Source organism: Tupaia chinensis, unplaced genomic scaffold (assembly GCF_000334495.1).
Source record: "Tupaia chinensis unplaced genomic scaffold, TupChi_1.0 Scaffold139935_1, whole genome shotgun sequence".
NCBI lineage: Eukaryota > Metazoa > Chordata > Mammalia > Scandentia > Tupaiidae > Tupaia > Tupaia belangeri.
Genome location: NW_006199814.1, coordinates 1740717 through 1753943, shown reverse-complemented (window position 1 = coordinate 1753943; position 13227 = coordinate 1740717). Strand labels below are relative to the sequence as shown.

Here is a 13227-nt window from a genome sequence, read left to right as displayed (position 1 = left end):
GCAGAGGGTGGGGGATGAGGAATCAAGGATGGCAAAACAAAAGGCAAGGTATGCAGGACATTAGAATTGGAAAATTATTTGCTGAGAACATGTATGTTGATGTGCTTGATTGAGCCAATGCACAGTGTATTTTGGATGGAAAATTCATTTGTGTGTTGTGATGGTGTATAGTGAATTAATGTAGAAAATGAATAAATTTAATAAAAAAAAAGAAATTAAAAAAAAAAAAAAAGAACCACTGCCAGGCTCCCACCACCCACACAACTGATAGCAACTACATCTACCTCTTCCCATGCATTCCTAGCTCATTAGGTGTGGATACACCATGCTGGCCCAATCAGATTTGCTCTCTTGGAGGTTTAAAATTGGGATGAAGGGTTATGGTAAATCAGATATTTCCATGGAAAATCTGCAAACTCAGGTGTTGTGCAGGAGCCATTTACAGAGAGGAGAGAAAGTAGCCTCTAGAGAAGTGTGGAGAGCAGAGAAAAGTGGGAGGAAAGCAATTGCGGAAGGTGTGCTAAGGCCAAGGTCATGCATCGAACCACAGAGCAGCACCTATCTTTGACAGAAGTGCAAAGGAGCTTATATTTCAAGACTCCACTTTCCGAGTCTTTCCTCCCCATTTTTGCTTTGTTTTCATTTAGATGTTTTACATGTTTGTTATTTAGGGCTTCCTGAGAATGACTTCCTAGTAGCATCCACCAGTAACATTTATGGTGTTGGTGACAGAGTAATGATGTGTCTGCAACCTGTTATAGAAACTGAAGCTGAGAAATACGAATCTCCCCACCTCTGGGCAAGCCAGAGGGTAGGCTCACATCTAAGCTCAACCACTGCTGCCTTTGACTCCTAGTGAGTGGCATCCTATCCACACGGCTGTTCTTTCCACGTCTGAAAGCTCTGGAGCACCTAAGATTCCGGCCCATACCCATACTCAGTCCTCAGCCTTCCATTGATTTTTCTGGGACCCTGATAGGCTTTCACTATATTTCCTTTGATAAAACTAGCCAGGGCCAGTTTCTGTTCCTGGAGATATTTTAATATATATTAATGTGTGTTTTTCCTTCTCCCATTTCCTTGTATATGATACACTCTCCACTTCACAGCTAGTGGACCTTCACCATTATCTTTAGGAGGCTAAGTATTAAAAGAGGGATGTTCAGCTTTTGATTTCCAAGATTCAATTTTTGAATTCTCAGTAAGATTCTTGAAATTGAGGCTTTGTTTAAACAGATAAAGATTTTTCTCAATCCCTTAAACTCCATATAAGGATCTCAGCTTGATGAGCTTTCGTTGTAGAGTTTTACTGGAAACCACTGCGAAAAGATAACAAAGGATATGAGACAAGAGATATGGTCAGCAGAATGAAAGAAGAAAAACGTCTGCCATGAAAAGACACCCACCTCAGAGAGGATGCAATTGAACTACGAAGGCGCCCAGTTTAACTCCATCTTTCCCATGAATTTTTGAAGTACCCCCACAGGACTCTAGATTATTGAAAATATAGAGTATTATTCACAAGAGACTGATTGAATTATCTTTACTTGAAAAAATTGTATACCCTGCCTTTCTTGGGAATTGAAATAGCAAGGAAGATAAAATTTGCTAAATACAATAAAGGAAGACATAAAATGTTTTGCACACACATAATATAAAGAATACATTTAACTCCGATTATAAACATAATCAACTACGCTCGGTAAGAATACACAAGTAAGACAAGTGTGTGTATGTGTGTGTCTGTGTGTTCACAGAGATTAAAAAGTCAATGCTGAGAAAGAGACTGAAGATGCAGTTGGATTCTTTCCTATTTCCAAGGGTCTTACTTCTATACCTGTTTCCTAAATTTTATCTTTTCTATTTTCTCCCAAATATTATTTCTCTTTTTATAACTTACTGTTTCAGAAGGAGGGGAGGAAATGGGTCTGAACATTTTTTAGTCAAGAACACAAGATATATGGGTGATAATATGCCTCATATCTTCAACTATCTCTAGTTATTTGCTCAGAGAGAAGAAAAATGTGAAGATAGTATCAAAATATTTGTAGAGTTCCTTGTCTAATATATCCTAGGGGATTAAGAAAGTGGACATAAGGGCAAGAACAAAAATTTATAGTGGGTTACGTCACTGTAGTTGCTGAGAACAGTGACTTAAGGGACAGTAGTAGTCAACTCTGGGTAACGTGTCAGGAGGGTGCTGAAAGCAAAATGTGTGGTGCTTATTAAGAAGATCTCTTAAAGGAAGAGCTAACAAGTAGAAATTCATACACTAGCCAGTGTACTGAAATTATGCTGCATGGGTGGTTACCAGTATTAGGAAACATTTCTCTATGGCTCTTAAAATTTTCTTTAGCCAGAGTAGAGACATTGATTTTTCAAGAACCCTGGAAGATAAAGACTAATCTTTTTCTGGGTCAGAGGGTACCTTTGCTTATGTCTATTATAATAAAGATAATGGCCATCTGCAGAGCAAATGTCATTGGTATTTCTCATTAATAGATTCAGGTTGTCTAACTAGAGGCTTCTTAGGTGTGCTAGAACGCCACCCCATGTGTGGTTTCCACCTGGACCTAACCAGAGCAACTTTGATTTTAGACAAATGAGAACCAATGTGAACATGAAGTTCATGCTTGCCGTGTCATAACGATGTCTTTTGTCTCTGAACTAGGAGCCTCATGCCTTCTGCTAGCCTCCACGAACCTGTGGCAGACTGACTTGAAAGTAGACTGAAAACTTGAACTCTTTGTGGTTCTGACAACTGGTTCCTTCTAGGTGAAAGATAAGCATGTTATTGTGAAGGGTCTTGATCATTAGCACTCAAAATTCTGCCTAATGCAAGGGCCCAGCATCAGATGAGTACTACATTATCATTGAGAAATAATTACTAAAGAAAGTAGAATATTAATAATAATATATTTCTTTACCCTCTTAAACTTTATTTGTTTCTTTTTTTGTGAGAGGTTTTTTTTTTTTGTTTTTTTTTTTTTGTTTTTTTTTTTTTTGCTATAGGGCATGTGCGCTTGCCAGAAAGACAGAGAGACAGAGAGACAGAAAGAGAGAAATCACCGCCCCCCCACTCCCCAAGTGGAAATGGCCATGCTGCAATCCCTTCTCCTCCATTGTCCTCTTGGGACCTTGGGCACACGTGCACATGCACCTCGGCGTGAGTTTAAGCTACCAGGTCCGGAACTCGAATTACGGTGGACTACATGGGAGTCCAGCAACATAGCCATTACGCCAACTGCTGGTCCCTATTTCATTACCCTCTTAAACTTTTTCTTAAAAAACATAAAAAGGTCTGTATTATTGACTATAAAAATATTGGAATCTCTTTCATTAACCTGATAAGTAAGTGGATCTCTCTCTTTTTAGAGAATAATTTATTTAATTTATTATTATTATTATTATTTAATTTGCTATAGGGCATGTGTGCTCACCAGTGGTGGTGGGGGGGGGAATGAGAAAGCAAGTCACCAGGTCTCCAGGTCCAAGACTCACATCGCAGTATGCCATGTGGGAGTCTAGTGCATTAACCACCATGCCACCTGCTGGACCCTCTTTTTTTTTTTTTTTTTTTTTGAAAAGACACATCTATTCAAGATCATGATCAGGCTATTACATGTAGCAATCAACACCAAGAGTGTAAAAAAAGAAAATTACATTAAAACCCTTTGTAAGAATACTTTACACTTTCCACAGAATAGAAACTAAACCTGTTATACAACTAGTTACAAATACAGTCCTAGTGTTTTTTGCCCATACACATTAGTATTGTCTAAAATATGGTTTGGCAAAGTATTAGCCTCTACCACCATAAGGGCCAGAGCATCTGTCTCCAAAATTTTCACCCTTCATGAGTCCAAAATTTGTAAACTGATTAATGTAATTGCCAAAGTCAGCATAGCTTCCACCACCTCCAAAATTGCTTCCACTACCATTGCCAAAGCCACCTCTGCCTCCTCCATATTTATAGCTGTCATAGCTGCCACTCCTGCCATAGCTACTGCCCTGGTTTCCATAACCCTGTCCACCATTTCCATAGCCTCTGCTTCCTCCAGAGTAACCAGGGCTGCCTCCTCCATAGCCACTATCATTACCAAATCCATGATAGCCATCCCTAACTTCTACCATATCCACCACCATGGCTGCCACCAAAGCCACTATGACCACTGACATTTCCTCTATGAACAAAGTTGTCATTACCACCAAAACCACCTCCAAGGCCACCACTGAAGTTTCCAGAACCACTATGACCTCTTGTGCTGGAGGAAGCATTAGTCATCTCTTTTTTGGATAGGGTCTTCCTTACTTCGCAGTTGTGGCCATTTGCAGTATGGTATTTCCTAACGATAATCTCATCCAGAAACACGATCCTCAAAGGTTACAAAAGCAAAGCCCCTCTTCTTGCCACTGCCTCTGTCAGTCATGATTTCAATCACTTCCATTTTTTCATACTGTTCAAAATAATCTCTTAGGTGATGTTCTTCAGTGTCTTCTTTAATGCCACCAACAAAGATCTTTTTCACAGTTAAGTGGGCACCTGGTCTTTGAGAATCTTCTCTTGAGAGCCCTCTTTGGTTTCACAGCTCTTCCATTTGCCTTGTGTTGCCTTGCATTCATGACTATATCCACCTCTGCCACAGTGGCATACATAACAAATCCAAAGCCCCTGGAGCGCTTGGACCTTGCATTACCACGGAGTCAGTGAGTGTTCCCCATTACTCAAAATGGTTCCTCAGGCTTTAAGCAGTTGTTTCAAAGATTAACCTTCCAGGGACCAGCAGATGGTGTAATGGTTATATAACTGGACTCCCATGTACTAGAACAGAGTTTGAGTCCCAGACCTCACAGCTTGAAACTCATGCTGGGTGCATGTGCATGTGTACCTAAAATTCCAAGAGGAGATTGGAGTAGAAGGGATTCCAGCGTGGCCATCCCCCCTGGGTGTGTGTGTGTGATTACTCTCGTTTTCTGTCTTTCTGTCTCTCTCTGTATCTCTGGCAAGTGCATGCACCCTTTAGAAAAAAACCTATTAAAAAAAAAAAAGATTAACCCTCCAATAATTTTCATAGGGACCAGCAGATGGTGTAACGGTTATGTTGCTGGATTCCCACATAGTCAACCGCAGTTCAAGCCCTGACCCAGTAACTTGAAACTCACGCCAGGCACCTGTGTGTACACTTGCCCAAAATTCTGAGAGGAGAATAGAGAAGAAGGGGTTGCTGTGTGGCCATCCCCCCAGAGGAGTGATTTCTCTCTTTCTGTCTCTCCAGCAAGTGCACATGCCCAATAGCAAAAATCCCTCTAAAAAAAATCTTTCTGCAGTTGTTTGTGCTGTTTAGGAGACTCCAACTTAGCCATGACATCAGTGGAAATGATGTTTTTGCAGAGGCATCCACAGGCAGAAAGCAAACAGATATATCTTTAACTAAACTAATTAAGTTATTTGAGATAAATCTGATGACAGAAGAAGCTTGATGTAAAACATTGGACCTAGCTTAATTCAAAGAATTAAGAATGGAATTCAAATGGTATTCTGTTAATAAGCAAACATGTGAACTATATCAAAGGACCTCAATAGGAGTTGACAGTTGGCATGGGGGTTAAGGCGCTGAACTCCCACATGGTTGACTGTGGTTCAAATCCCAGACCTGGTGGCTTGCTTTCTCACTGTCCTCCTCTGTCTCTCCCTGGTCCAACTGAATAATAAATAAAATTTAAAATATTTTGTTATAAAGGACTTTAATATGATTTTATGCATTTGTTTTCTTGAGTTAGATATTAACAATGTGATTCTAAAGGACTTTTGATGATGGGGAGATAATACTACTTAATTCATACTTACCATTTTAAAAGTTAATAAGAGGTTGCTATGCCTTTGTGTCACAAAGTAAAAATCTTATTTCAACTGGAATTATAAGAGTAAAATACTTGAAACTTGACAACTTGACTTCGTTTCATAATACTTAAAAATAAATGTAATAAAACATGGCAATTAATGTCATTTCACTTTCCTTTAATTTTATTCTCAAGTTTCTATTGTTGTAGTAGCAATTTCACCCTTTCAAATCTTCATGAGCATAAAATATAATCAACATTTTATTCAATTAACCTAACAGGTAATACTGAGATTAGTAAGATTTCTCAACCAATTACTTAAAAGAACATAGAAAAAATAAATAGCATATTAGGCTAACATTTACTGTAACAAATAAACTCCAATATTTCAGTGGTTTAATCCAATGGAATTTTATTCCTTGCCCATGTAACAGCCCAAAACAGGTGTTTATATTCTGCTGTTGGGGTCAGGGTACATCTGTCTCAGGTAGTCATACAGAGCTCTAAGTTGATGACAGCACTGTCTTCTCCAACCTATGATTGTAAAGATTACCATGGGCTTCAACATCCAAGTGATGGAAGAGGTGAGAGCGAAGATGCGAAACCATATTAGCTGCTTAACTAATTTGTCTTGCAAATGACAAAACTCTCATTCACATTCTATTAGTAAAACTAATTACATGGCCTCTTCCAGTCACCAGCTGCTATGGAAAAGTTAGCTTGGGATCACCATCCACTATGAAAAGGATAACCTTAATTTTGTATTGTTAGCCATCTTTGCTGTATTTGTGAAAGAATATTTTTTGTTGTTTTTGTTTTTTGAAGCTTTTTTGGTTTTGCCATAGGGCATGTGCACTCATGGGAGAGAAAGAGAGAGAAATGATGAGAAGGAAAGTGAGAAATAGCCAACCTGCCCCCTGTGGAAGTGGCAATGCCACAATTTCTTCTCCATTTTGCTCCTGGAATTCTGTGCACACGCACTCAGTGTGATTTTTAAGCAACTGTGTCCAGGACTTGATTCATGGTCAGCTATGTGAGAATCCAGTGCCTTAACCACATGCCACCTAATGGCCTCTGAATAGAATACACCCCAAAAAAAAAAGTCATTATAAAAATACATTGGATTAGAAATCAACTGAAATAATTAGGTATATGAGCATGACTGTTTCAAACTCATTTTCAAATCACCAAAATATACCAATTCAGGGATGAAAAATAGTTTAAAAGACTGACCATTGTATTGATATATTCAATACAAGAAAAATATTGGATTTTTTTTCCTCTTCTCCCCCAAAATATATGTTCTTCTGGGTTTTCCCAAAGGCATATTCAGATTTTTTAAAGTAATATTATTAATCTCAATGTGTCCTTTTGAAAAATGTAGAATCAGGAAGTTATTGACTATCCATTTTTTTTAAAGACACAAAAATCTATGGAAGAAATAAGCATTGTTTTTCATTTGTATTTGATAAATATAGAATAAATGAAAGTTACACAATTCTTTTTTAATTTGCATTATTGTCATAGGGTGCATATGCTCACTGGAAAGAGAAATGGGGGGAGATCATCTCCCCCATGGGGTATGGCCATGCAACAATACCTTATCCTCCACTCTTCTCCTGGGATTTGGGGCACACATCACACGTGTCAGGCATGAGTTTCAAGCTGCTGGTTCTGGGACTGGAACAGCAGTTGGCCATGTAGGAGTCCAGCATCTTAACCACCGTACCCTCTGATGGAAACAGCTATATAATTCTTTATCATATATATTCTCGCATGCCAATAAATTTTGTGAATGATATAAATGGATTCCTGATTCAAACACACCTTTTATGTCACAGATTAAAACTACCAGTGAAGGCTTTCAGTGAAATTGCATTTGCATTTGTTTATGGCTTGGTACCCATGAGAAAAAATCTGCATTGTCTGCAATTGTTATTGTCAAGTAAAAAGAATATATTTCAGTAACAATTTTGCTAAGGATGTCATTAAATACCAACACTTAAACCTGAAAGTATATCTTTAAAAATTTTGTAGACTGTTTCTCTTGGTTGAGGGTTTTATGATATGGAAGTGGGTGGGGAGGGGAGGAAGGAAAGACAGCCTCACTACAAACTGATGATAACAAGGTTGCTAAAATCACTCTTATCAATGGTCTTTGCACTTAACTTGTTTAGAAATACAAGGAAAAAACCAAAAAACTATGAGTCACCACATTTTGTCCATTCCAGCTTGACGGGTCACCTTGCTCCAGTGGATAGAAACCAAGTCAATATGAGGCAAGGTTCTTTAAACACTCACACTGATGCAGGTAAGCCAGAATGAAGGGAATATCCTGCAACTTTAGTTACTAAAAATGTTTTTGTTCAAGTCAAGAGTTCCGTGTTGTGAAGGCTGAGCTTCAAATCTTTGGTACACTATGCCATGGAACTCTTGATTAGACGTGTGGTCCTCTAATCAAAAAAAAAAAAATTATAGAAATTTTTGCAATAGGGTGTGTGCCCTCACCAGAGAGACAAAGAGAAACAGAGAGCTAAGAAGTGAGAAACCACCCTCCAGAGGGGATGGCCATGCCGCAATCCCTTCTCCATTCTCCTCTTGTGATTTTAGGCATGCATGCACATGTGCCTGGTGTGAATTTTAAGCTGCCACATCTGGGACTTGAACTGCTGTAAACTATGTGGGAGTCCAGTGATGTAACCATTACACCATCTGCTAGTCCTCTTCTAATCAAATTTTAATTAGACAGAACTATGGAACAGGACCCACTGGTCTGTGCTTTCCCGCCTATGATTTAACCATCCCCCTCCATGCGCGTGTGAGTGTATACATACACACAATATGAAAAGATAAGCCACGTTCCTATGCTACCCCCTGTCAATCATCCTCCCTTGCTGTCTCCCACCTGGGCCCCCAACACCACAACCACTTTTGCATAGATACAGAGCATAGGAAGAAAAGATGAACAAATGTCAGGAATGGAGTAGAGAAATTAATCACACGCTATTTTTCAACACCCTGTTGCAACATTTAAATTTTAAGTCAGAAGACTCTTTATAGGGCATAGGAAAACACACTCTGAATATTAGACTCAGAATATAAATTGCTTCATAGGACAGAAGCCAGCCCAATTCCGTGGAATTCTGTATTTTTAAGGAGCATTTCTCACTTTTCCTCTAACTTGTTCCTCTTTATTTTTGCAGAGCCTTTGGTTCTGTGGGACACATGTTTAACTGCTACATTGTTCAATTTGAACAAGAGTTCAGGTTGAGGAAGGCTGTAGTTGAGGCATTTACTAGGATTTCCTGTTTCGGGAGGCTCCTTTTTCCTCCTTGGTAACATGTTTTTTACATTAAAAAACAACTGCCTGTGTATTTTGGTATTATTTAATTCCCCAATTTAAAAGTCCATGTAGGAAAGGGGAAGGAAGACAGTAGTTTTCTTTTCCTTTCTCAATGACCTGAGACAAGCCAATCTCATTTATAATGAAGTAGGGAGCACCCGCCCTGAATGCTGTAGATCTCTTGTGAGACTCAAATAAATTATATGTGTTTTATATTTAAGGAATCAATATATAACAAAAATCTTGAAGGATTAGTAATTATATTATTATTATACCTGAGATACATAAGTTATATCTGAGAAAAATAAATTCATCAATATCCCAAGGGACAAAAGAGAGCTCCATCCATAGTCCATGGGAAATACAGTCTACTAATAATCAAAAACAAAATTAAAATTACAATACAATAGTATCTCATGTCTCCACCTCTTCAGAGTCAAAGAGAACATGACTGTAAGTAGTCCCCAAGTGATCTGGGGTCTGTTTGCTTTATGTATAATTTTTGTATTTCCCTCTGGAAAGTCACTAGGCAACTGAATAATTCCACAATGATTATGGAGTGAAAAAATAGAATGACCTACTTTTATTATCATGATTGTTTTAAAATGATACATATTCATATTAAACAAATTCACGATATTAAAAGCTACATTTCCTGTCTTAGCCCCTACGACTTATCCCTTTTCTCAGTTTCTGTTTTTAGTTCTAATGGTTTTCCCTTTGCTCTCCATTCTGATAAGTTTATATTTATTTTTTCTGCATAACCAAGTTTAAGCAGTATCTTTTGAGTCTCAGTAGAGGGTACTCAGTCGACAGACTGATCCTCATCTCTCCTCTCTCCTGAGTTTGTTTTATGTGTGTGCACCCTCAAACATACGGATACCCATATGGTGTTTAGGTTCTTCTCTAGGTTACTGAATTAGTTGTTCAGTAATATCCTAAACCTTTGTTCTTTCTTGTCTCAACTGTAAGCTCTGGGTGTTGTCTCAACACTACTCCCATCTCCACTCCTCCTCCTACCATCCTTCCTCTGTGGTATTCTTACATTCTCACCAGAGAGGTTGTCAACATTATTCTCACCAGAGAGGTTGTCAACATTCAGAACGGCTGCACAGCTTGAGAACAGTGCCTCCTGGAGGTGAGTAGTCACAACCTTGAGGAATAATGTAGGAACACTGATGACACATTTCATTGTTGTGTGTCTATAAATAATCTTTAAAATCTTGTCTAGGGACCAGCAGTTGGCATAGTGGCTATGTTGCTGAACTCCCATGTGGTCAACTGTGGTTCAAGTCTCAGACTCAGTAGCTTAAACTCACACCGGGAATGTGTGCGTGCGTGCCCAAGATCCCAAGAGGAGAATGGAGTAGAAGGGATTGTGGCATGGCCATCTCTCCTGGGAGTTGATTTCTCACTTTCTGTCCCTCTGTCTCTCTCTGTCTTCCTGGCAAGTACATGCATCCTATAGCAAAAACCTCACAAAAACAAAACAAAACAAAATCTTGTCTATAGGTAATTTATTGACACTGAAAAACAAGCAGCATTTACAAATGTTCTGGTTTTAGTAATGGTATCCACTTACCATTGAATAGTATTTCTATCACCATACCTTTTAAAGTCTTTAAAGTTTTGAAGTTTCATTAAAATAAGCCAAAATGAGGCTTTTTCTCATTTATCCTACTCAGTATTTTGTGGACTTTTTAAGATTACAGACTTATGGGGCTGGTGTAGAAAAGACTGACCAGAAACCAAGAACCACTGTGAGGGTAGGAGAACTCAGGTTTATTATGCCAGTGGACCCAGATGAGCTTGTATTCCCAAGTCTGGGCCTCCCTTGGGATAGTTGCAGGAGTTATATAGGCATCTGGGTCTGCTTTGAGGGGTGGTGATTGTACACCTGGGTCACAGGTGTCTAAAAAAACAGTTCATTCTTTCAGTTCTCAGAACTTTCTTTAGGCTGGAAGCCACATCCTGTTGAAGTGAGCAAATTTACAGAGACAGCTCAGCGATCAAAAAAAAACAGAGTCTCTATCTTGTACCCTTTAGATGTCCTTAGTCCTTAGCCTCCCTTAGGGCATCAATGATCCTCTGGTTCCAGCAAGCCCATGATATGGACCAAGGTGGCCCTAGCTATAGTGGTTTTAATGAAGTGGGTGATGGTACTGAGGAGGCATGGGTGGAGGGTGATTCTTAAGAAGATGATCACTGCAGGGCCGACTAGGGGCAAGATCCAGGGAGCCCAATTCCCCAGGAGGCATTCAGGTTCTGCCTTCTTTTGTGGGCCTGCTCCTTTAGCTGTTGGGACATGCGCTTTTCAATATCTGACTGGTTTCCAAAGTAACAACATTCTTCTGCCAAGAACACACAAGGTTCTCCCTTCTCAGTTGTTAAAATATCTAGGGCTCTCCTATTTCATAAGGCAACTTCTGCCAAAGAACCTAGCTGTTCCTGTAATGATAGGAAAGGGTCTGCTACCTGTTCTATGTCATCCGCCAGTTTTTGGGATAGTTTTCATTTTTGTTTTTGTTTAAGAGTTTTTTGCCTTAGGGCATGTGCACTAGCCAGAGACAGAGACAGTGAGAGGGAAAGTGAGAAATTACCCCCCATATGAGATGGGCATGCCACAATCCCTTCTCCTCCATTCTGCTCCTAGGATCTTGGACACACACACACACACACACACACACACACACGTGTCTAGTGTGATTTTCAAGCCACCAACCAGGAACTCGAACCATGTTTGGCCCTGTGGGAGTCCATCTGCTGGCCTCTGCTTGAGATAGTTTTTAATAAGAAAATGAATGGATATGGCTATGCCCCCTATTTCAGCAGGTGGCAAGGTGATATATGTGCTGGATTCCCACATAGTGAACTATGATTCAAGTCCTGGACTGGTGGCTTACTTTCTTGCTTTCCCTTTGTCTCTGCCTCTCCCTCTGGTGAGTACATATGCCGTATAGCAAATTAAATAATAATAGTACTAAATAAAATAAAATAATTCCTTAATACATAAATAAATAAAATTACGGACTTACTTCTTTTTCAGCTCCAGATAATTTTCTTCAAGTACATCTTTGATAATTTTTCCTTCTATTCTCCCTGTTCACTCTGTCCAAAATTTGTTTTCCCACTTTTTAATAACAAATTTGGCAATGACTTATTGAATGACATGACCCCCCCCCTTCTTGATTGTAGTAAAATACACAGAACGTAAAAATATCATCTTAGTAGTTTTTGTCTATTTTTTTTTTCATGAGACTGAGAGAGAGAAAGAAAGACAGTACCCTCAACAGGTTCTGCCTCAATACCTCCCCACCAACCTTCCCAGTCAGCCGGGATCCATAGCACTCATGGCCCTGGGTGTACATGTTGACCAAGAAACTTAATCCAAGATCCTCCAAATGAGTTCAGCATAGCTTTAGTACTGCATTAATGCTGGCCAATCTTAGTGGTGTTTAAGTATACAATTCAGTGTTATTAAATACATTCATAATGTTGTGCAACCATCACTACCATCTATCTCCATAACTCTTCTCATCTTGTGAAACTGAAATTTGATACTCATTAAACAGTAACTCCCAACTCAATCCTGGCAACCACTGTCTACTTTCTGTCTCTATGATTTTCGAACACTCTAAGTACCTTCTATAAATGCAATCATATAGTGTTTTAGCGGCTGACTTATTTCCTTTACAAGGCTAAATAATAGTTCACAGAATGTATATACCATATTTTTCTTATCTGCTCCTCTAATGATGAACACTTAGATTACTTTAGTTTTAGTTCCTGTGAATAAAGGTGCTATTAACATGTTTGTGCAAATATCTCTTTGAGATTGTTTTCAGTTCTTTTGAGTATATATCCAGAGGTGGAATTACTGAATTCAGCAACTAGTATGATCATTCTATTTTAAAAATTTTTAAGAATTGTCATACTGTTTTCCATGGTGGCTGTACCATTTCTCATTCCCACCAACAGTGTACGGGGGTCCCAATTTCTCCACATCCTTGAGGTGTATGTGTACACCATTGCATACGCAGATT

General features: G+C 39.0%; 1 long non-coding RNA gene and 1 pseudogene across 1 annotated transcript in view; one reads left to right on the top strand and one right to left on the bottom strand.

The window, feature by feature from the left end:
- Positions 1–3768: 3768 nt before the first annotated feature.
- Positions 3769–5364, bottom strand: LOC102493213 (heterogeneous nuclear ribonucleoprotein A1 pseudogene; annotated as a pseudogene).
- Positions 5365–10237: 4873 nt separating this feature from the next.
- Positions 10238–13227, top strand: part of LOC114004747 (uncharacterized) — a 14448-nt gene continuing 11458 nt past the window's right edge. The window contains exon 1 of the long non-coding RNA XR_003546817.1: positions 10238–10322. This is a non-coding gene — a long non-coding RNA (uncharacterized LOC114004747). The remainder of the gene's footprint in view (positions 10323–13227) is intronic.